This window comes from Phoca vitulina, unplaced genomic scaffold, assembly GCF_004348235.1.
Source record: "Phoca vitulina isolate PV1807 unplaced genomic scaffold, GSC_HSeal_1.0 scaffold8, whole genome shotgun sequence".
Lineage (NCBI taxonomy): Eukaryota > Metazoa > Chordata > Mammalia > Carnivora > Phocidae > Phoca > Phoca vitulina.
The window spans coordinates 27,612,582-27,638,749 of NW_022589711.1; the positions used below are offsets into that span (position 1 = coordinate 27,612,582).

Here is a 26,168-nt window from a genome sequence, read left to right on the forward strand (position 1 = left end):
CCTTTTATTTAGAAGTCAGTGCTATAGAGAATCAGGGATAATGGCAACACCATGTTTCCAGGGAAAACTGTGACACTAGTATATGTTCTGAGAGGAAGACATTGGACCAAGGAAACCAAGAAATAAAGTAGATTTAAGAACTATGCTAAGGAAATAATTTGGGGTGTGTTTATGGCACAGAACCTTGCCTATAAGGAAGTAAATCAGAAGCCTATTGTAATTCTGAAGGAATGATATTGCTCAAAATATTGGATATCAGTCCTAACAATTATTTGATAATTGAGCCTTAAAACTGTACTCTGGCCTACAAACTTTAACGAGAAGAAAAAACGCTGCAGAAGCTATACATTTTAAAAACATCCACTTTATATGTAGTCATGAACAGACAAATAGGGTGATACTCCCAGAGGTTGTGAGAAGGGGTCTAGGTGAATAAAGAACAAAGGAGTTCCTCTTAGAGAACAGAATCAGGGACTTCTCACGGAACCTCTCCTTTCTAAGAGTTTCTCTGCAGAATTCCATTATCAGTATGAATCAGTGACAACTATTTGTCTCATATGTCATTTTTTAAAATAGGAATTTTTGTTATATTTATTTTATCCCTACTGTATATGAAGAAAGAGGTACAGGAAACTTGTTTTCATTTATTTAGAGTATAGGAACAGAAGAAATCTATTCCAGACGTGATGGAGAAAACTCACTTAGAAAATATGAACATTGAACTGATGACCATAAGTAGAAGGAACTTTGAGTTATCCCCTCTGTGTGTGGGTGGAATTGTGTTCTAGGGAGAAGGACTGTCCATATTCAACTGGTATCCATATTCAACACAGATGACTAGCTGTAACCAAAGATTTATATCCCCTCTCATAGATTATACTTCCTTCTGGGAGCATGCAACATTTAAGAACTAAGCTCTGACCATTGAAAGTATGTGCAAATATAGTTGTTTCTAATTACATGGGAGTAGAAGTGATGAGTCTCATTTCTGGGCCAATCTGGTTAAAAAGCTCATATGCTACCCCTATCTTTTATTCTTTAATATTTAAGCTTTATGTCAATGTTGAGGGCAAACTGGGATTCATGAAGTGAAGGTGTAAAAACCTATGTTAACCTGTAGCCCTCAGTGACTGCCAGGAGTATATGCCTTCTCCAACCCCACCATTAATCAGAAACAGCAATCCTGGTATCTATATGAATATAAAATAAACATCTACTGTCACAATTTATGAACATGCTGAGCTAACATTAACTTACCTAAAATGCCCTGTAACACCTTAAAACAGAGACTTGTTAAATGACTTGTTTCACTTATTATTAGCATATGCTTCTATTTTAATAGCCATCTGGCTAATAATATTGATAGCACATAGTATATTTTTTTGTCATAAAACATAGTATATTTTGAATATTATGTCACCCACCTATCTTCAAGTATCGTAGTTTAGTTAGGAAAACAGAGTCACTCTAAGTATTGTAGAAAAAAAATTTCAAACAAGGATTGGAATGTAGAAGAAGATGGGGCAATGAATGTCTAGAAGTAGGGAAAATAGTCATTGACGAAGCCAAGCAAAGTACGGGTATAGGTAGATAGCTTGAAGGAAAACCCAAGAAACCATTCAGGACTAGATACTGAAGTGGTATGCCACAAAAGGGGAGCTTATAGAGGCATGGAAACTACCACCTAATGGAATCTACTGACTAGAAATTGCTGCTTCTGAGGCAACCATTCTTACTATGGAGATGTCTACCTCACTATGGGGATGTCTACCTCCTCAGGTCCTTAATCAAACACCTTGTGGTAAATTCAGAGCTGCTTTTGGTCAGCAAGGCCAGTAACCAGAAAGTTAAGTGGGGCATGCAGCAGGAAGAGAATGAGAACAAGCTGAGGTCCAAGAGGAAACATTTCATTGTCTGTCATCATTTATGATCTTCACAGAGAACCTTGTAAGAAAAATGGACTCTGCTTACCTTATTCCTTCCAAAACATGCACAAGTTCCTCCAATCAGCTTACTCTAATCTGGAAAAGAAAATTCTGGAAAAAAAAAAAATAAGTTCCCAACATTAGACAGGAGAAATAGTACTAAGTTGATAAAACAAAATCCAGCAAATCTGATTTTGCAGGTAGCAAGATTTAACGTGCATCTGCTATACTTCCATTTTGTATTGGAATTTAGCCAAGCCTATGATGGAGAATAATATAAAATTCTAGGAACTACAATTTTACTTATTTTTTTTTTTTTGGTTCACAAAAACCCCATTGCCTTTTATTGTCTGTTTTTTTTTTCTTTAGGCATAATTAAATGCAATCAAGTGGGATTTATCCCAGGTGTGCCAGGCTGGTTCAACACTCAAAATCGATTATTGTAATTCATCATGTTGACAGACTAAAAAAAGAAAAATCACATGATCATATTAATGGATGTATAAAAAGTCTTTTTTTTTAATTTATTTATTTGATGGAGAGATAGCACAAGTAGGCAGAGCAGCAGGCAGAGAGAAAGGGAGAAGCAGGCTCTCTGCTGAACAGGGAGCCTGATGTGGGGCTTGATCCCAGGACCCTGGGATTATGACCTGAGCCGAAGGCAGCCGCTTAACCGACTGAGCCACCCAGGTGCCCCTATAAAAAACCTTTAACAAACTCCAATATCCATTCAGAATTAAAAACTGTCAGAAAACTAGGTCAACTTGATACAAAAAAATCTACAGCTAACATCACACTTAATGGTGAGAAACTTAAAACTTTCCCATGAAGATCGGGTAAAGTAAAAAAAAAAATCTCCCCTTTTACCACTCCTTTTCAACTTTGAATTGGAAGTCCTTGTTAATCCAATAAAGCAAGAAAAGGAAATAAAAGGTATACAGATTGGGAAGAAAGGCACAAAACTTTGTTCACAGATGATATGATTGTCTATCTAGAAAGTGCAAAATAATCAACAACAACAAAACTCTAGGAACAAATTAAGTGATCATGGCAAGGTATAGGATACAAAGTTAAGTACAAAAGTTTATTGCTCTCCTATATACCAGCAACAAACAAGGAGAATTTGAAATTTAAAATTTCAAATAATACCATTGAAATTTAAAATTATACTATTTACATTAGTATCTCACAAAATGAAATACTTATACATAAATCTAACAAATTATATACAAGACTTGTATGAAGAGAACCACAAAACTTGAAATCAAAGAACTAAATAAATGAAAAGATATTCCATGTTCATGGAAAGATTCAATATTGTTAAAATGTCAGATCTTCCCACCTTGATCTATAGATTCCATGCAATCCCAATCAAAACCCTGGAAAGTTATTTTATGGATATTGACAAACTGATCCTAAAGTTTCTATGTAGTGGCAAAAGACCCAGAATAGCCAATACAATATTGAAGCTGAAGGACAAGGTTCTTGGAGGACTGATGCTACCCAGCTTAAGACTTACTATAAAGTTACAGTAATCAAGTGGTATGGAATTGGGAGGGGGGAGATAAATGGAACAGAATAGAGCCCAGAAATATATCCCTATAAATATAGTCAACTAATTTTTGACAGAGCTGCAAAGCATTACAATAGAACAAAGTTAGTCTCTTCAACAAACGTAAAATATGAATCTAGACAGAGACCCTACACACTTCACAAAAATTAGCTCAAAATGGATCACAGATATCAATGTAAAATGCAAAACTATAAAACTAGAAGATAATAAAGGAGAAAACCTAGATGACCTTGGGTGTAGCAATGACTTTTTAGATACAACACCAAAGACATAATCCACGAAAGATACAGATGTAGTGAAAAGAAGGGGCACATGCACCCCAATATTCATAACAGCAATGCCCACAATAGCCAACCTGTGGAAGGAGCCCAGATGTCCTTCAACAGATGAATGGATAAAGAAGATGTTCTTCATATATACAATGGAATATTACTCAGCCATCAGAAAGGATGAATACCTATCATTTACATCAATATGGATGGAATTGGAGGGTATTATGCTAAGTGAAATAAGTCAATCAGAGAAAGACAATTATCATATGGTTTCACTCATATATGGAATATAAGGAATAACACAGAGGATCATACGGGAAGGGAGGGAAAACTGAATGGGAAGAAATCAGAGAGGGAGACAAACCATGAGAGACTCCTGACTCCTGGAAACAAACTGAGGGTTGCGGAAAGGGAGGTGGGTGGGAGGATGGAGTAACTGGGTGATGGACATTAAGGAGACCATGTGATGTGATGAGCACTGGGTGTTATACGCAACTAATGAATCATTGAATACTACATCAAAAACTAATGATGTACTATATGTTGGCTAATTGAATTTAAATAAAAAAAAAGAAAGAAATGATAAGCTGAACTTCATTAGTTTTTAAAAAGCTACTGCTCTGTGAAAGACAACATCAAAAGAATTAGAAGAGAAGCCACAGAGTGAGATAAAATATTTCACATCTCAGAAAGGACTGGTATCTAAAATATACAAACCACTCTTAAAACTCAACAGTAGGAAAACAAACAACCTGATTAAAAAAATAAAGAAAAAAACTTTGACACCTCACTAAAGAAGATATAGAGATGGGAGACAAACATATGAGAAGATGCTCCACTGAATAAGTCATCAAGGAAATATAAATTAAAACAACAATGAGATACCACTTCCCACCTTTTGGAATAACGAAAATCTGAAAGACTGACAATACCAAATGCTGACAAAGATGTAGAGCAACAGGAACCCTCAAACACTGCTGATAGGAATGCAAAATGACAAAGCCACTTTGAAAGACAGGTACTTTTTTACAAAATTAATGTACTTTTACCATAAAATCCAGCAACTGTACACCCTCATTATTTACCCAAAGGAGCTAAAAAATGTATGTCTACTCAAAAATTTGCACACAGATATTTGTGATAGCTTTATTTATAATTGCCAAAACTTGGAAGTAACTAAGATGTTCTTCAGTAATGAATGGGTAAACTATGGTACACCCAGATAATAAAACATTATTTGGAGCTAAAAGATACGAGCCATCAAGCCATGAAAAGGTATAGAAGAACTTAAAGTGCATATTACTAAGTAAAAGAAGCCAATCTGAGAAGGCTACATACTGTGATTCCAATATGTCATTCTGGAAAAGGCAAAACTATGAGGCAATAAATATATTGGTGATTGCCATGGGTGGAGGAAGGTGTAAGGTGTATGAATAGGTAGAGCACATAGGATTTTAGGGCAGTAAAAATACTCTGTATGATATTATAAATGATGGATATGTCATTATACATTTGCCCAAACCCATAGAATATATAGCCAAGAAGCAATTATCATCATTACTGGTCATCATAGAAATACAAATTGAAACTATAATGAGACCTCTACAGACACACACACACACACACACACACACACACACACACACACACATACACAAATAGTGAAAGTAAAAGAGATGGACAGAATGTGAAGCCACTACATATCTTATACTTTGCTGATGAGGATTCAAAATGGTACAGCCACTTTGAAAATGGCATACATTTACCTTATGACACAACCATTCCGCTTCTAGATATTTATCTAAGAAAAATTAAAACTTATGTCCACTCAAAAATGTGTACACTAAATATTCATATTAGAATATTCATAGGCCCAATAAAAGCAACTCCAAATCTCCATCAAATTGTGAGTAGATAACCATATTGTTGTATATCTAACCCATGGAGTTCTACTCAGCAATAAAAAGGAGTAAAATATTAATACAATCAACAACATGGATGAATCTTGAAAATATTACACAAAATAAAAGAAGTTAAATAAAAAAAGATTATGTACAGTAAATAAAATTCTAAGAAAGGTAAAACTATAGTAACAGAACAGATCAATGATACCTTGGGGCTGGATCTTTGGAAAGGAGATTCATTAAAGGCAGAAAAGAAAACATTTTATGGTGTAGGAACTGTTCTTTGATTGTAGTTGTGGTTATAGAGTTACCAAAATTCAACAAGCTTTACACACACTGGTAAATTTTATTGTATGTAATAATACTTTAATGAAAAAAAAAGAGGGATAAAACCCCAAAAGATCAATATATTTCACCACATTAACACAGAAAGGACATGAAAAATAGCATTACCTGATAGAAAGACTAACCAATTAGTAATGGAAGAGAATTGCAGCTACCACAAAATGAGTGAACAAAAATTACAACAAACATCATATTTAATGGTGAAATACTGTCACATATCCTCAGATTGAGAACAAACAGGGACAACCATTATTACAACTTATAATCATTTTTATTACACTGGAGACCAAAAGTTAAGGGAAAGAAATGAAAGAATATGGATTAGAAGGAAGAAATAAAACTCATTATTTACAGATTTAATAGCTGAATACAAGGGAAATCCAAAACATTGTATAAACTATTAGAATAAATAAGTGAATTTACCAAGGCCATTGTATACAGGCCAATATACAAAAAGCAATTGCAGATATTCCCTTCTGCCAAAATGAAGCAAACCTATTCCCTTAGCTCCTCCTGCACATCACTTAAAAAATAAACAAATAAAACAAAAATACAAGCAATAAAAAAAACTGAACATAACACAACAAAATTAGAAAGGCTCTGAAAAGGTACAAAGAAGAAGGCAAACAGGCTAAGGATCTTGAGACTGTAGGGATGACACAGATGTGAGTTCCCTGCTCCATTTTTGTCTCTCATATATCCCAGACAGGCCACTGTACAAGCCTCTAACCCAGAACAACCAACAAGGAGTAAGGTGGGGGGAAGCCCCAAGAAAAGCTTATTCCTTCCTAGCCAAAATGCCAGGAAAGGGATGACTAACAATAGAAAACCTTTTTGGCAATACCCACCTTCCTCCAGCATAACACTGGAAAAAACAAAACAAAACAAAACAAAACATATAACATGTTTTCTGCTTGTGATTCCAGTGGGGCTGAGCAGAGTTGATCTTTTATCCCATCCACCTGCAGGTGAAAGCATACAGTGATGCTCCTATTCTTGCACTTAATTGAGTTTGCAGTATGGAGCAAGGAGCTAATCTGTTTCTAAGCAGGCAGTGCTCTGATTTTCCCACCTGGTTGAGTCCTTTACAGAACTAGTCTTGCATCTTCTGGCTGGTGGAAATCACCTGCTAGGTTGGTGTTGGCAGCACTAAACCAGCAGGTAATCTTTTTTTTTTTTTTTAAGATTTTATTTATTTGCGAGAGAGAGAATGAGACAGAGAGCATGAGAAGGGGGAGGGTCAGAGGGAGAAGCAGACTCCCCGCTGAGCAGGGAGCCTGATGTGGGACTCGATCCCGGAACTCCAGGATCATGACCCGAGCCGAAGGCAGTCGCTTAACCAACTGAGCCACCCAGGCGCCCAAACCAGCAGGTAATCTTGCATTCACTGCCCAATTCCCCTGCTGGGATAATATTAGCAGGAATGAGCTAGAAGCTGGTTACCTATTCCTCACTCAGCAGAAGTAGAATGTCCTTCCCTTAATCTCTCTTCCAAAGTAGATTTAGAAGGGCTCAGCAGGGAGCTGATCTTCCCTTTCCTGTCTGGCAAAAGTAGGAGTGCTCCAATTTGCCCACAGGGGTAGTGTTAGTGGGGGAGGTTCCAATGGTGAGCAGAACCTTCACCTCCACTCAGCAAAAATAAAATAGGGGAAGTGGCAGAAGATGGAGAAGTAAGCAATCATTTTTCACCCTTTTCCTCTCTTGGTGTCAGGAGAGCAGAGTAGGGAGCTGAGCTTCTGCCCCCAAATTGCAGCAAGAAGCAGGTATGAATAAGCCTCCCACTTCTCCCCTCCCTGGTGCCAATGGAGTCCAGTGGGAAAGTGAACATACACAGTCATCCAGCCCTAAAAATATACAGAACAGGGAAATTCTTGCCTAAAGAGGATTAAGTAAGATGTGGAGTCTATAATATTATATAAAAAATTACAGGATACAATTGAAAATCATTTCTCATATTAAGAACTAGGAAAATCACACCATGAGTGAGAAGAGACAATGAATAAATGCCAATACCAAATTGAATCAGATATTGCAATTATCAGGAAAAAGTATCCATCATAAAACAGCTCTAACAAGTAATTACAAATTATATTGAAACAACTTTTTTTTCATTAAAGAAAGGGAAAATCTCAGCAAAGAAATGGTAGTCATATAAAAAAGAAATAAATGAGAATTATAAAACTGAAAAATACAATAACCAAATTAAGGTAAAGGACTTAAAAGGAAATGAGCTTTTTATACTTCATTTGAAGTAGTAAAATTTCAATAACAGTAGACTATTGTAAGTTTTATATCTATCTATCTATCTATCTATATATAGTAAGTACTTAAAGAATCAATAAGAAACTATTGGGCAATATATTCAAGAATACTATTAAAAAAACAAGAAAAATCCTAAAAATGCCCAAGTAACCCACAGGAAATTAAGAAAAGCTAAACAAAAACGAAAGAGAGGATGAAAAATGAGAAACAGAAAACAAATAATGGAAGACTTAAGCACTAACCTAGCAAAAAAATATATCCAAGTGGTCTAAATACATTAATTTAAATAAAGAGATTGGCAGAGTAGATAAGAAAATATTATTCAAAAACATTCTGTCTACAAAACTCACTTCAAAACTCACTTCAAACTAAACTAGTTAGTGTGAAAGTAAAAGGACAGAAAAATATAAAACATGCCAACCTTAATGAAAAAAAAAAAAAAGGCAGGGGTCACCCCTTATTAATAGAAAAAGTAGACTTCAAAGGAAAGAAGATTAAGAGAGATAAAGAGGACCGTTACATAAAGATAAAAGGATCAATCTACTAAGAAGACAACAATCCCAAAAGCATAAACACAAAATAACAAGCCCCCAAAATACTTGAAGCAAAAACTGATAGAGCATAAGGGAAAAATGTAAAATTATAGTTGGAGAGTTCAACATCCATCTGTTAGCACCTGATAGAACTTACAGACAGCAGCAAATCAGTAGGGATATAGAACTCAACACCATCAACCAATAGATCTCAATGAACACATAGAGAATATCCCACCCAATAACAGAATACACATTTTTTTCAAGCATCTGTGGAACATATACAATGACAGACCATATTCTGGGCCATAAAACAAAATCAATAAAGTTTTAAAAATTGATGTAAGGCAGGGGCACCTGGATGGCTCAGTTGGTTAGGCACCAGACTCTTGATTTTGGCTCAGGTCATGATCTCAGGGTCATGAGATCAAGCCCTGAGTAGGGCTCTGTGCTCAGCAGGGAGTTTGCTTCTCCTTCTCCCACTCCCCCTCCTCCCAAATGCATGCAGTGTGCTCTCTATCTCTATATATAAAATAAAATAAATCTTTAAAAATTTGATGTAAGGCAGAATAAGTAACTTGAGTGGAATGGAGTCAACTGGAAATCAATAACAAAAACCACAGAAATCTCAAAACACTTGAAAATTATACAACACACTTCTAAAAAATCCATGCATCAATGAAGTGATCTCAAAGGAAATTTAAAAACTACAGAGGACTAAATGAAAATGAAAATACAAATTATCAAAATAATGAGATGCAGCTAAAGCAGTGCAGAAAGGGATATTTATAGTAATAAATAGTTACATTGGAAAATTCTCAAATCAATCATTTAAGTCCCTACCTTAAGAAATGAGACAAATAAGAGGGGAATAAACCTGGAGTTTGGAGAATAAAAGAAATAATAAAGAATAGAAACCAGTGATATTGAAAATAGGAAAAAACTTTAAAAATACAATAAAGAGCTGATTCTACCAAAAAAGTAAGAAAATTGATAAAACTCTAACAATTCTGTCAAATATAAGTAGAAAGAAGATACAAATCTTAACATCAGGAATGAAACAGGGGATATCACTATAGACCCTACAGCTATTACAAATAAGAAAATACAATAACAACTTCATTCTCATGCATTTGACAACTTAGAATTTGGACCAATTCTTAGAAAACTACAAACTACCAGAACTCAACCAAGATGAAATAGATCATCTGAATAGTCCTCCTATAAACATCAAGAAATTGAATATTTAAATTGAATACTTCCAAAGCTCTTCAAAAGAAGTCTCCAGATAGAAGATTTCAGGGAAAATTTTACCATTCAAAGATGAGTTAGTATCAATTTTACAAATTCTCTTTCAGAAAAGAGGATGAGGGAATACTTCCCACTCATTTTATGACGCTAGTATTTCTCTGACACCAAACTAAACATAGACAGTACCAAGGAAGAAAAAAATAAAACAAATAAACAAAAAAAAAAACAAAGAAAATCAAAACCACTGACTTAGATGGAAAAAAATATATATATTAACAAATCAAATCCCACTATTCATAGAAAGAATTATACAAAATGATCAAATGGGATTTAATCCAAGTATGTAAGGCTTGATCGGTATTAAAATTAATCATTATAATCCATCATATCATCAGATGTACAAGGAAAAATCATATAAACATAATAACTGATACATAACAAGCATCTGTCAGAATCTAAGACCCACTCGTAATAAACTCTCAGGAAGCTAGGATTAGAGGGGAACTTCCTCAACTTGATATTTATAAAGATCATGTACAAAAAACATACTGCTGGCATTAAACTTAATGAGTAAGTCTGTATATTTTCCTCTGAGATCAGGAAAAAGGCCAAAATATCTCCTCTCTCCACTCTTTTTCAGTATAATATTGGAGATTCCAGCCACTGCATAAGGAAACTAAAAGAAATAAAAGGCTTTCATATTGTAAAGGAACACATAACTCTCCCTATTTGCAAATGATATTTTCTACATAGAAAATCTCAAGGAATACTAAAAATGAACAAACAGGAGTGCTTGGGTGGCTCAGTTGGTTAAGTGTCTACCTTTGGCTCAGGACATGATCCTACAGTCCTGGGATGGAGCCCTGCTTAGGGCTTCCTGCTCAGTGGGGAGTGTGCTTCTCCCTGTGTACTGCCCCCACTTGGGCTCTCTCTCTCTCAAATAATAAATAAAATCATAAAAAATATGAACAAACAAAAATCTCCTAGAACTAGTGAGTCCAGCAACTTCCCAGGATATATATTGAAAATGCACCTGGGGAAGAAATTTAAATTATAATATGATTTGCAATCACTCCAAATAAAATAAAATATTTAGGTGTACACTTAACATGTATAGGACTTGAATGCCAAAAAATTCAAAATGCTGATGATATCAAAGAAGCCCTAAAAAGAAAAAAATGGTGAGGCATACTGTGTTTACGGATTAGGAGACTTAACATAACAAAGCTATCTATCTTCTGAAATTGGTCTATAGGTTTTGTATTATTCCTGTGAAAATTGCAGGAATGTTTTTAGTACACATAGACTAGCTTACTCTAAAATTTATTTGGAAAGAAATAGGTTCTTGGCTCTAGAATAAAACTTTTGAAAAAGTGAGGATAGATTGCTCTATCTGATATTTAGTAATATAATACAGTTATATTAAGACAAAGTAATGGTAGTGGAACAATAGACACATAGATGAATGTAACCGTATAGAAAGCCCAGAAGTGACCAACCAGTTTCCACAAAGGTATAAAAGCAAATCAGTGGAAAAAGGATAGGCTTTTTAACATACGGTGCTAAAGAAACCAGTATCTACAGGCAGAAATAATGAATGAATGAATTAATTAAAAAAACCAAATTTGATAAAAAATTTACACCTTATAGAAACATTAACTCAAAAGAGAATATAGGGGCACCTGGGTGGCTCAGTTGGTTAAGTGACTGCCTTTGGCTCAGATCATGATCCCCGAGTCCCAGAATCGAGTTCCGCATCCGGCTCCCTGCTTGGCGGGGAATCTGCTTCTACCTCTGACCCTAAAACCCCCCTTTGTGCTCTCTCTCTCACTTTCTCTCTATCTCAAATAAATAAACAAAATCTTTAAAAAGAGAGAGAGAATATAGACTCTACTATAAAACCATAAAACTTTCAGAAAAAAAAGTAGGAGTAAATCCTTGCGATGTGGGGCTAAGGCAAAGAATGTTTATATCTGACACTAAAGCCTTGTTCGTTAAAAAAATAATAAACTGAACCTCATAAAAATTTTAAAAAATAAAACTTTTGCTAATAATAATAATAAACTTTTCCATTTATAAAATAATAATAAAAAAGCTACAGACTGGATGATTATATATGTAAACCGCATATCTCATAAAGGGCTCTCAGAACTCAAAAGTAAAAAAATACCAAACAATCCAATTACAAAATGAGCAAAAGACATAAATTCAACTTTCACTGAAGAGGATATACAGATGGCAAATAAGCACACAAAAAGATGTTAAATATCATTATCCACTAGGGAAATGCAAAATAACTCACAACAACAAATCATTAGACAACTATTAAACTGGTGACAAAACCAAATGCTTGCAAGGATGCAGACAAACTGGGTCACTCATACATTGCTGATGGGAATGTAAAATGATACAGCCACCCTGCAAAACAGATTGGTGAGTTTTATAAAACTAAACATACAAATATCATATGACCCAGCAATTGCACTCTTGGACATTTATCTCAGAGAAATGAAAATTTACAATCACAGGAAAACTTGTATACCAACGTTCAATAGCAGGTTTGTTTGTTTGTTTTTTGTAATAACACTAAGTGGAAAATCACTCAGATGTCTTTCAGTGGAATAATGGTTAAACAATTATAGTATATCCATACAATGTAATGCTACTCAAGCAACAGTAATGATAAATAATAATAATAACAACAAATTATTGATAGGTACAATGACTTGGATGGACCTGCAGGAAATTATGCTAAATGGAATACCAACTAACCAAGGAATGGATCATACACTGCATGATTCCATTTATATGACCTTCCTAAAATGAAAATGTCATTAATGTAGAACGGATTATTTTTTGCAAGGAGTAAAAGATGGTAAGAAGGGAAGTGGCTTTGGCTATAAAGGGTAACATAAGGAGGAATCTTTGTGGTGACATCACTCTTATATGCCTTGATTGTAAAAATGTCAGTATTTTGGTTGTGATATTGTACCACAGCTTTGCAAAGCTTCCCTTGGGGGAAACTGGGTAAAGGGTACACTAGAATTCTCTGTATTATTTCTTACAAGTGGAATTGATCTAAAATCATCTCAAAATAAAAAGTTTCAACAACAAATTGACATTTACATTCTAAAATGGTATTAATATAATATCAATTATATTTAATGCTTAAAATATCATTAAAACTTGTGTAAATCAGCTACAGTGAAAACTATAAAATACTAAACAGAAAATGTACAAAAGTCCAAATAAATGAAGGTATACACCACAATTATGGATTGGAAGATACACTATTTTAAAGAAAACATTTTTTTTTAATTTGTCTATTGATTCAGTATAATAGCAAACATATTTTTCAGAGATTTAGATCAATAGATTCTTTCAGACAATACTTTGGATATCTATATCAGTATTCACTAAAGGTGACCTAAAGCAAGGCCAATGATCAAGACCTTTCATTCTTAGGGTTAAATTCAACATAAATGTGTCATGTGTTCATCAAAAGCCTTATATGAAAAGTTTTGTACCAGCATTATTGACAATTGACAAAATTAGAAACAACCCAAATGTTTATCAATAGTCAAGTGGATTTAAATAATTACATTTCAACCACATATTTCATGGAATTACATGAATTAATTTTATAAATGCAATGTTGAACAAAAAATCCAGAGCCCCAAAGTGCATATTGTATATTTCATATATATAAAGTTCAAAAAGAGGCAAAATTCATCTATATTACTAGAATTCAGAGTTGGGGTGCTTAGTGATATCAAAAGAACAGGAGGGGGTTTCTGGAGTTATAATGGTTTGACTTTTATTCTGAATGTGGTTATATTTACCTGATGTGATCTCTTTGGGAAAATTTATCAAGCTGTACTCCTGTAATGGGTGCATTTTTGGATATATGTTATTACTTTAACAAAAACAGTTTCAGTATAAAAGCTTCATGATTATGTAATTCAATAATTGAAATCATTATCAAATATGTATCACTGGGTAAATAAATCACTGAGCTTCTTATTATATAACTCATCAAGTTATACACACACACACACACACACACTTCATTTTATAATCCAAATTGCACTGCATATCGTATAAGCTGTATCCCCCAAATTCTACGAGACCATGGATAAGTTAAACTCTCTAAAATTTTGTTTTTGTTTTTGTTTTTTTTAGTAGGCTCCATACCCAGCGTGGAGCCCGACACACGGCTTGAATTCATGACCCTGAAATCAAGACCTGAGCTGAGATCAAAAATTGGATGCTTAACCAACTGAGCCACCCAGGGTCCCCTTGTTTCTTATTTTTAAAAGAACATAATTAGATTGACACCTCTAAAGTTCTTATCACTCAAAAGCTATGTTTGCCAAGCATATGGTGTTTATATAAGCTGTTTGCAAAATATTTAAAATGCAACACTTTTTCAGTTTATAATCTAAAATTTTGAATACATCAGAGAACTGAAATGGTCCTGTATTTAAATTTATTTTATTGCATAACATGTTACTTTCTTTGCAGATTTGATTTAAAGGAAATCTTTATGTTCCTCAGCATGAAAGAGCCATGAACTACATATTAGCCAACTTGATGTGATAGTTCTAGTTCTGATATAAAGCAGCTTTCTAACCTTGAATAAGTCACAAAACTTTTTTTTTTTGCCTCAAATTCCTAATTCCTTGAATGAATAACAGATCCCCTGCCACTCAAATGGCTCATGTGTGAATTAAATAAGATAACATAACTTAAAATCTGTGCAAATGTAGTTACTACTATTACCCTCATTTTTACAGGCTTTCATATTAATCTTTTTCTTGATTTTAAAGGAGAGAATATAGAATGATCATATTTATAGATATACACAAACACACCCTTAATTAGGCAGTGGGAAAGAAAATGTAATACAGTTTGTTTTCCTTTTTCTACTACTGAAGCTCTGCTTTGCTCATTACCCTTCCATTACTTTCCCTTCATTTTCCTCCCATGGGGCAAATGAAGATAAGCTCCTGTTGATAGTTCATGAATTTCAATTTATATACCCAGGGGCTGGGCATTTTCGATGGAATGTTCCCAATGCTGGAACTTCTTGACACTTGTGCTTTCAGAGAGCCCATGTTTAAACCTTCAGGCCAATATGTAAATCTGTTTTTGTTCCTCTAAACAGAAGACTTGTGGGTATTTCAAAACAGATAGGCATTAAATAAGTATTTATTCAATGTTACAGATGTTAGAAGTAAGAGACTTTCCCAGGGACAAATAAAGTGAATGAGACAGCAGGGACTGAGGCTGTATTTCCAAGTGCCTGGCCCTGAACAAGTGTCCACCAGGTAAAGCATAACAGAAAGGATTATCTTATTGTAAAAAGAACATGTGCATGTGCATAGAGAGAGGCATTGAAGTACAGTCCCAGAGTGCTGAGGGCTCTCTTCTCAAAGTGTTGGGATTTCAATTGGCATTTACTTTCTTCTTAAAATCTTTACACAGTTACCATGATTTCACAATTAGTATGTAATTTTAATATATGTTATATAAACACTATATCATGAAAAAAATAATGCTATTTCAATACAATTCAATAGCCTCACAATAAATAGTTTTACTGATTTATAAAAGCTCTTATGCCCACTGTTTAAAGAAAAATTAAAAGCAGGAAATTATTATATGGCCTCTACATAGTCTCCAGCTTGTAAAATATTTTACAGGCATACCTTGTAGACATTGCAGGTTTAGTTCCAGACGATCATAATAAAGTGAATATTGCAGTAAAGTAAATATCACAATAAAGCAAGTCACATTATTTTTTGGTTTCCCAATGCATACAAAATTTATGTTTACACTATACTATAGTCTAGTACGTGTGTGATACCAGTATGTCTAAAAAGATGTATATACATATACACATTAATTTAAAAATGCTTTATTACTAAAACGTGCTAGCCATCATCTGAGCTTTCAGTAAGTCATAACCTTTTTGCTGGTGGAGGGTCTTGCCTTGATGTTGATGGCTGATGACTGATCAGGGTGATGGTTGGTGAAGGCTGGGGTGGTATGCCAATTTCTGAAATAGGACAACAATAAAGTTTGCAGCATCAATTGACTTTTTTTTTTTTTTTGAGGGGTGTACATTTTATTGGAAACCTTGAGTACTCTTAAGATGGAACATGATGTCTTCAATCAAGGATCTCATGTGGCCTACAGAGCAAACTGAAATTTTTTGATTAGGGGCAAAGAGAGGGACAGCATGGAAAATGAGTGCTTAGTGTGTCAAAAGAACCCCCTCACCAATGCTCTTCAGTCAGCTTATCAGCTTTTGCCATAGTTTCTTCAATGGGTCCCATCATATAGAAGGCCTGTTCTGGGAGATGGTCATATTCACCTGCCAAAATCTGCTAGAATCCTTTGATGGTCTCCTTTATAGGTACCAGCTACCCCATATGACATATGAAAACTTCAGCAACCTGGAATGGCTGACACAAGAAACTCTGTATTTTCCATGCACGGGACACAGTCAACTTGTCTTGCTCAGAAAATTCATTCATACTCAGAATGGCAATGATGTCCTAGAGCGATTTGTAGTCCTGTGGGATCTTTTGAACCCCATGGGCAACATCATAATACACATTTCCAACAACATTGGGATCCATGATTCGAGAAGTGGAATCCAGAGGATCTATAGCTGGATAGATGCCCAACTCAGCAATAGCATGGGACAGCACAGTGGTAGTGGGCAAAGACAGTGGCAAGGCAGGGTCAGCCAAGTCATCAGCAGGCACAAAAATAGCCTGTACAGAGGTAATCCCTTCTTGGTGGTGGCGATTCTTTTCTACATGGTACCCATATCAGCGGCCAGGGTAGACTGACAGCACACAGCAGAAGAAATTCTGCCCAGTAAAGCAGACACCTCAGAGCCAGCCTAGGTGAAGCTAAAGGTATTAACAATAAAGAGCACTATATCGTGACCCTCTTGGTCTCTGAAGTATTCAGCAACAGTCAGTCCATTCAGAGCTGCCCAGGTATGAGCACCAAGTGGTTCATTCATTTGACCATGCACCAGTGCCACACTGGAGGTAGCATCTTTTAAATTGATAATACTAGACCCAATCACTTCATGGTATAAATCATTGCCTTCACAGGTCCTCTCACCAACACTAGCAAATACAAAGTGACCACCATGGGCTTTGATGACATTAACTACGTGATCAATACCATCTAGCCAACTCCAGCACCACCAAAGAGCCCAGTTTTGCCACCCTTAGCATAGGGAGCCAGAAGACCCAACAACTTGATACCAGTATCCAGAATTTCCTACTCAACACTCATCTTTCTGAAATCAGGAGCCTCATCATGAATAAGTGCAAATTGTTTGCTTTTAATGGGACCTCCCTCATCAACAGGTTCTCCAATGACATTCATGATTCTGCCCAAGGCCTCAGAACCAACAGGAATTTTGACCGGTGCACCAGAATCCAGGACTTTCTGGTCTCTAACTAAGCCTTTGGTGCCATCCATGGCAATAGTCCTTACTGTGCTCTCACCCAAATGCTGGGCCACCTCCAAAACCAGCCTGATCTCTCTCCCCTGCACTTCCAGTGCATTTAGGATGAGTGGGAAGGAGATGTTTGGGTGGCATAATCTCTGGCAGGTGGGAGTACTGCCAGGAGGGCCCACGGCAAGACCTGGACTTGGAGTAGCAGTGCTAAAGAGCCAAGTCCCCACAAGCCCCTGGAGGCTAAGGTAGCAGCTACAAAACCCAACATGGCAGATCCTGGGTGTGGACTCTACCTTTTCTTTTCACAAAGAGTTTCTCTGTAGCATGTGATGCTGTTTGATAGCATTTTACCCATAGTAGAACTTCTTTCAAAATTAGAGTCAATCCTTTCAAACCCTGCCACTGCTTTATCAACTAATAAGAATTAGAAAATCTTTTGTTGTCATTTCAACAATATTCATTGCATCTTCATCAAGAATAGTTTCCATCTCAAGCAACCACTGTGTTTGCTTATCCTTACGAAGTGATTTCTCATACGTGAACATTTTATAATGAGGTTGCAGCAATTCAGTCACATCTTCAGGCTCCATCTCTAATTCTAGTTCTCTTGCTATCTCCATCACAGTGGAGTTATTTTCTCCATGGAAGTCTTGAACTTTTCAGAGTCTTCCATAAGGGTTAGAATCAAGTTCTTCCAAACTCCTTTTAATCTTGATATTTGGCCTCTTTCCATGAATCATAAGTGTTCTTAAGGGCATCTAGAATGGTGGACCCTTTCCTGAAGGTTTTCAATTTACTTTTCTCTAATCCGTCAGATTAGAGAAATGGTAATCAGTGAGGATTACCAAAATGTGACACAGAGACATGAAATGAGCAAATGCTGTGGAAGAATGGTGCTGGACAGACTTGCTTGACACAGGGTTGCCACAAATCTTCTATTTATAAAAAATGCAATATCTGTGAAACACAATAAAGCAACAGACAATAAAATGAGGTATACTTATATATTTTTTTCAAGAACACACATTTACAAAATTTGCTAATGTTCTAAGCCACAATGGGAGGCTTAAAAAATGACAATGAATCAATATCACAGAGGTGACATTCTGTGATCCCAATGTGACAGCAAAAATATTGTATCCAAACTCTTTTCATTTGGAAATATCAAAACATATTTCTAAATAACTAATTGGTAATAGAAATTGTAATTGAAATAAACTAAGGATTAGAATTGAAGGAACTTGAAAGCTTTATACATTATCACAGAGATGACCAAACAAAGCTTGACCTGAGGGAAAGTTATACCATCAGTACACATTACATATCAAAAAATAATACACACACACATATATATACATATATATATATAAGGTATGACTTAAGCATTTTGCTTACAAAATCAGAAAAAGTAAAATCACAAATTTACAAAAATGATTGATTTAAGAAAAATAAGAATTAGAACTTCTAAAAGAAAAAGCAAAAACCCAAAGACAGAACTGTCAAGAACAAAATCTATAAATTTAAGAATAATGATAAAATAATATATTATTTTGACTTAGAAAGGAAGAAAGCATAGATAAGTAACAAGGGAATTGGAAGGAAGAGTATAACTAGGTACAGAATGGCAAAAAGAAAATCATATTTAAAAAAAAACAGTCCAAAGTAGTAAAAATTTAAGTAAACATTTATTAGAAAAATGTATCTTAAAACATTTTTTGAAATTGATTTCTAAATATTAATGAAATCAAATTGGCAATTAAAAGTTTAACCACAAAAATGTAGTTGTTTTTCAGATGAGTTTTATCAAACTCGAGGATCATACCAAAAACTAGTATATTTTATGAATGCAGATACATGTTACAAAGTATAAAGTCATGAATGTCATTAATACAGTTACCTGTAATTATCTTTGCAAGGAAAGAAGCATGAAGAGATGGAGAATAGAACTTTAGTAGTTTATGTTTAATTGCCTAAAAAGAGAAAATAGACATTTGAAAAAATAAGAAAAAATGTTAAATGTATCTTTAATCTGTGTGTTGGGTAAGGAGGGGTTCAGAACAAATTTCTCCAAAATGTGCCACGTAGGCTTGTGAGATATTTTGAGGTAAAAGCAATCAAGACCCAACAAACTCAAGAAAAATTTCATGTCTCCCTAAACTACCTAAGATAATTTAGATAGGGGCCTGGCCCAGAAACAGAGCTATTACCAAAAGACAACTTTTTTATCTGAATGAATTATCTGTATGGCAGGATGAACATCTGATTATCATTTTTTCTTCTTTTTGTCCTATGAATCACCCTCTTCATCTTTGAAACCCCATGCCTCGATCCCATTCCTCTGCTCAAGATAGCATATAAACCTCAATTGACCAGCTTATCCTTGGGTTTCATATTCTTATGGGACCCCCATATGTTACACATTTTTTTCTCCTGCTCATCTTTTTTATGTTAATGTGATTATTAATAGACCAAGGAACTTAGAAAGTTAGAAGGGAATTCTTTTTCTCCTTAAGAGGTACATAAGTATATGTTTTATTTTTCTGCAATTTGTATGTTTCAAATTTTATTTAAAAGATAAATATGAAAAATAGAGTGTGGATAGTAATATATAAGCATAAGCCAATGAAGTGCTTACAAAAATATGTTAAGCAAGGTGGGGAAGTAGTAGTGTCACAGATTGAAAGCATTATTTTTCTCCTTTATATGGTTGATGAACAGCTTGAACAAAAATACATTTTGCTAAGAATTTCATATCATTAGGCAATCAGGCAAAGGGCAAGGAGAGTTTTTATTGAACTCTGGTCATTTTTCAGGCATTCCATTTTCCATGAACGTGACATATATGACCTAATTAATCTTCACTCTGATTCCATAGAGAAGTAACACACCCAACACGCAGGGAATATATGACTCAAGGAAAGGTAAATAATCAGCCTAATTTCAATTTTGAGTAATTGGTGGAAAAGGGATTTGAAACCACATCAGTTTAACTCCAAAATGTATGTCCTTTTCATTATAGCTTAGTAATAACCTGATGATGATGATGATTGATGATGATGGTAGATACTATGACACTGTGTTTAGGCACTGAATAAAGTGCTTACATATGTGGTATCTCAATTAATTCTCAAAGGAGCTGTTCATTGTATTCTCTCATTTTACAATAAGGAATTTGAGGTTTAGAGAGATCAAATAAAGCATCCAGTGTGTCACTGCCAATGTGCTCCAGAACCACAAATACAGCCTAGTTTGAAGTCAAGGACTGTGACATTAAATACTAGATTGACTCTCATAAAGTAAGTTAGAATCTGGTTTTAGGTGAGACAGAGCCAGATTTAATTTATCTGCCATACACAAGACAGTATTTAGGAGAAGTCCTCTTTGAGACTTCCTGACAAGGTCAAAAAGTCTAATGCTTTCTCTACTCTAAGAGAAGACACCATGGTCAAGACATCCAGTGCATGGAAATGCTGTACTTGATCTGCAAGTACACATGAATCATGGTAAGCAGAGTATTTCACATAAGCCATTTAACTTTTTTCTGACTGTCCTTTACCTCAAGCCTTAACACCAGACTCTGATTTTTAGTTGGCAGAAACAGTGGCATCTTTAAGGGATATTATGTTTTATGTGTTCACACAGATCTATCTTGGTGTCAGATGGAATGGACACCAGATCATCCTCCATCTGCAGACCTGGGTTCCTTCCTGATTCAGAGTACAGGGAATCTCTTACAGAAGGAACTCAGCCTCTCTGAATACCAGTTTCCTCATCATTAACATGGAGGTAAGTAAGGCCATGAGGTATATGAAAAGTCTATTGCAAACTGCAAATTATCATTTAACATTGTTTACTATAATTTTGGGGGACAATGCTTTATTTTTATCTACTTTTCTTCCTTCAAGGAGAACTATGGTTCCTCTTCTGCCTTCCCTTCTTCCCTGCCCAGTGAAATTCTTATTTTTACATAAAAAGGGGAGAAAGAACAGAATTGATCAGATCTGTTCAGCACCTCTGCCTTTGTTTCCATATTCTATTTCATTAACCATCAGAAAATCAAATTTCAAAATTTCAGCTTTTAGAGATATTTAATGAGAATGGGATTGCAGAACTGGAGAACAAGTTAGAAGCCATGACTGGGGAATATTTACTTACAGAAAGTGGATGAAACAGAGAGGGTTGGGAGAGAAGATATAAGAGGAAAGACAAGAGGGGAAGAGGACAAGGTGAGGAGATGGGAAGGGAGGGGAGAGGAGAGGAAAACAATCAAGAAAAAGACATACAACATTGGGAATCAATCCCACATATATAATTACATGGTTTTAGAAAGTAGACAAATTAAGAGGGTGGCAGAATAGAAGCAATAAGAAGGTTAAGAAGATAGTAAAAAGATTAGGATAATTGTGTCAATAATATAGTTTCAGTATAATATGGTATCAATAGCCACAAATTATTGAGGGTCTGATATAGACTGTGTTACTTGTTGCACATATTTAACTAATTGTCAAAAGAACCTCTACTGCCATTTAATCAGAGATTAGTAGATTGGTACTGATTGACTCAGTTATGTCTAGAGCAATAGGGTCACATATCACAAACCTAACCATGCATATGTTGAGACATCACAGGGAAGAGACAGCAGACTATATACTTCAAAAGAAGAAATAGGCACCAAAACAAAGAACTGGATCAAATTTTTTAAAATTTAGCTAATTTTTGTGGTAATTACATGGGTCGATGTAGGTGAACTATAACCACAGATTCTACAGTTGTTTATAAACGTTCATAAATGAACACTGACATAGCTGTCAGAGGAATTTGTAATAGTGATCTATCATTTAAGGTTCTGCTGACCCTTGCAGACATGTAATCAACTCTCAAAGTCTCAACATCCATCTCCTCTCTCTCTCTTTCTTTTTGTCTCCCACCCCCCTCCTTCTTGTTGAACCCTATTCTGAAATAGTTATAAATAGCTATTGTCAGCAACACATTTTTTTTAAATTTACCAATTCTTAAACCAGATCCAGTAGAATAGATATTTTCATAAGCAGACAGGCACTGACCATGCTAGTTTTCTTCTCCCAATTTTTACTAATCAGACAACCATAAAATCATCCCCCTTAACTATTTTCCCCTTCCCCAAGTGGCTTCAGGTTATTAAACCTTCTCATAACAGGAGTAGTCACACACACACACACACACACACACACACACACACACACACACACAAGCTAAATGTATTCAATACAGATTGAATATAGTAGTTCTTAAACTTTTTGTTGTTCTGATCTTTGGTTGTAGTGGCTAATGCAAACATAGATTCAACATCAATATATGATGAAAACTTTAAGTGGCTAAAATTCCCTTGAAACAATGCAGAGGAAAGATTTTTAAAACTTGAGGAAACAGAAATGCTTGATGGATTTATTATTTGTTTGAAAAAAATTCAAACCCAAGCAAAAAATATTCAAACCCAATATTTAAGCAGAAAAGGAAAGCTAATCCCAATGCTTAGAACAGAGCTGACTTGAGATTTCTTCCTTGGGCATATTGGCCAGGATAATAAACCCAAAGAAAGTTCATGAAGGAGAAGAACATGCTCACATGCTCTTTTACCATCAACTCTTTATAAAGCTCCAATCACTTCAAGCAAGGTTTCCAGACTAGGAAACCAAATATTACTCTCAAGCTTGTCTCAATGCCAGCATTTGGGATTTAAAGGAATCCAAAAGGGAAAGAGTAAAGAAAGAAAAATTAATTGTATTCCTGTAAAGAAAATGAACAGACCCATACTTCTCCAAGCTTTTTTTTATCCTCTTGGTCTGTGATCATTAAGTCCTTTGGGAGTGCAAACCCTGTGGTTATGGCGCCTTAAATTATCCTGGCATTTGGCCAATAAAGATTTGTAATTCTAATCTGTAAAATTAAAAAGTAGTGATGGGATGAGACTGAAAGAAAATGCTTCCTCTCCTTTAGATTCTTAACTAGATCTTGTACAATTAAAGAGAAATGACTTTCTAACAGACATTTTAATAAATTGTTACAATCTGCAATTTCTCTGAATGCTCCCACTCTTCTAAGAACCTTGTGCTATTATGTCACTGTTGCTAAGACTTTCAGCTCTAGGTACATTTCCACTTCTCAGAACACTCTATCTCTCCTTGTCAGCCAGCTAGATACTCTAAATGAATTATAAAGGTTAAAGATGGTTTTGTCTTTCTTCTCCTTTAGCCTGAGAACAAGAAGTGAAATAGGTAGAATTATGACTCCTCTCTGTTAATTTCTTTTCTCTTAACAGTTGCCTGTGAAGATCTTCCAATGCCTCTATAAACTCTCACAGAAGTGGGATTAGATGTCAGAGTTGAAGCTTCCAGGAGAACCTCTGAGAGCTGAAGTATGTCAGGTAAAGATGGTTTATAGCTGTTGTGTCTCAAGAGGGTGCTCTTGGTCTTATGCCCAGAATACAATAAAAAGCTACAGGTTCTAGCCGAAAGCTTCACGGTTGGTGTTGTTATAGGCTGAAGCAGTTTGAAATTCAAAAGTTCAATCTTAGCCTGAGGTCAGTCTCTTCTGAATGTTTAATATATGGCCAAGCAGATTTTATATTTTTAAATAACTAATATAAATGAGAATATTTGGAAGCTGGAATAGCACAGATGTGTGTGTCTATGTGTGTCTATGTGTGTGTGTTGGCTTAAGCAGTTGGGAGTGAGGTGGGGACGAAAGCAGCTGTAACATGAAGAGTATAAGTTGAAACCTTGGAAGATCTGAACAAGTGAATGTGTGAGCAACCTCAGGTGTCTGGTAGTTTTATGAGTTGGAAACCAGGAATGGTTCCTTTACTGTAGTCTAGTTAATTTCTATGAGTGACAAAGAATAGAAGCTTTAGGGCACAGTGCTGAGAGAGAGCTCCTTGACACTGGTTGTTGCAAGTCTAGCAAAACATAAGCATTAAATGCTGTTAATCAGAGACTCAGAACTATCAAATGAAGTGAATTATTGCTGTGATTGCAATGCAAACTCCACCATCAGTACTAGAGTAACTGCTCTGGAGTGGTACAAGTATGGGAGTCTAAGGAGATGTACTCAGGGAAGGAAAGAAAAAATTAGAAGACTGGTGGCTGTTTGCCTGTAGGAAACACTGCTTCCCATTCAGAGCCTCACAGCCCTCAGTGCTGACTCTGGCTGCATGCTGATGGAAACTTGGAAAATCTTGTGGCAGTTGATGTTTGCTTATTCTTTCACATATCAACTTCTAAAACTCCATTAGACCATAATGAAGGAAAATCAGAAATTGACCTAAGTGGAATGAACTTTTTTCTTCCTCTCTTCCTCTCTCTCCTTCTCAAAATTTTATTGAAATTTAACTGTGACAGCAATGTGGATTTTATTTTATTTTGTGTTATTTTATTTTATTATTTTATTTTATTTTAAAGCATGAATGGACATGATTTCTCTAAGCTTTCTCCAAGAGAAAGTTGGGCACAGGTATTTAAGGTGACATCAAATAAAACGTGTGGGCTGTTGACAATCTGTAACACTTTGAAGATATAGATATAGATATGTGGATATATAGTTTCAAGAAACTCTACATTGCCTAGTCTTATTTCCCATGGTCAAAAATTAGAGTTCCCTTTAGATAGATGTTTGCTTTCCTCTTCCTTGGAACTCATTTTAAAAGCAACATAGTATAGGTTGAAAATCTCAGGATTTTAGGCAGAAGACATTGGTTCTATTTCCATTTTTTGACCTTGTGACCTTGGATTAATCATTTAATTATTTTTGTTGTTTGTTTTTCTTTTGTCTAAATTGAGTATCAAGATATTTATAAGATTTATTTATTTTTTATTTTATTTTTTTTAAAGATTTTATTTATTTATTTGAGAGAGAGAGAATGAGAGAGAGCACATGAGACGGGGGAGGGTCAGAGGGAGAAGCAGACTCCCTGCTGAGCAGGGAGCCCGACGCGGGACCTGATCCCGGGACTCCAGGATCATGACCTGAGCCGAAGGCAGTCGCTTAACCAACTGAGCCACCCAGGCGCCCAAGATATTTATAAGATTTAAATAAAGTAACGTGAAGGTAATTGTAAGGAGTAATATAGCCAGTGTAGATAGCATTCTGTACAGCAAAAATTACTTAACATTGCACTACAAAATAAGAACAACTTATAAGTAATATGTATTTAACAAACATTAATATAAGCAGTAACTAAAGAATGCATAAGATTCATATTTTTAAATTACACATAAATAAGAAAATATTTACGTAAAAATTCTTATATTAATCCATCTGTCAGGAATCTTACTATTAGCAGCTAGGAGTGCCTCTGAGTGCTTAGGGCAGAGAATGAATTTATTGAATGGATACTGGTTGGCTCCCAGAATCACTGAGAGGTCTTATAACCATGATCAGAGGCCACAGGACCAGAAACAAAGCCCAAACAAGCTGTAGAACCAGCGTAGTGGGAATACCACTACAGGGTACTCTAATGCTTCAGCCTGCACAGCTGTCATCAATGACCACCTTGACTGTCCCTGCTGCTCCAACAACTTCACTTTTCTATAACTACAAAATCAAGAAAAAGGATTATCCTGATTCCTTCTGGTAT

At 35.3% G+C, this 26,168-nt stretch overlaps 1 pseudogene; it reads right to left on the bottom strand.

The window, feature by feature from the left end:
- Window positions 1-16,346: 16,346 nt before the first annotated feature.
- Window positions 16,347-17,825, bottom strand: LOC116633655 (annotated as a pseudogene).
- Between the last annotated feature and the right edge of the window lie 8,343 nt (window positions 17,826-26,168).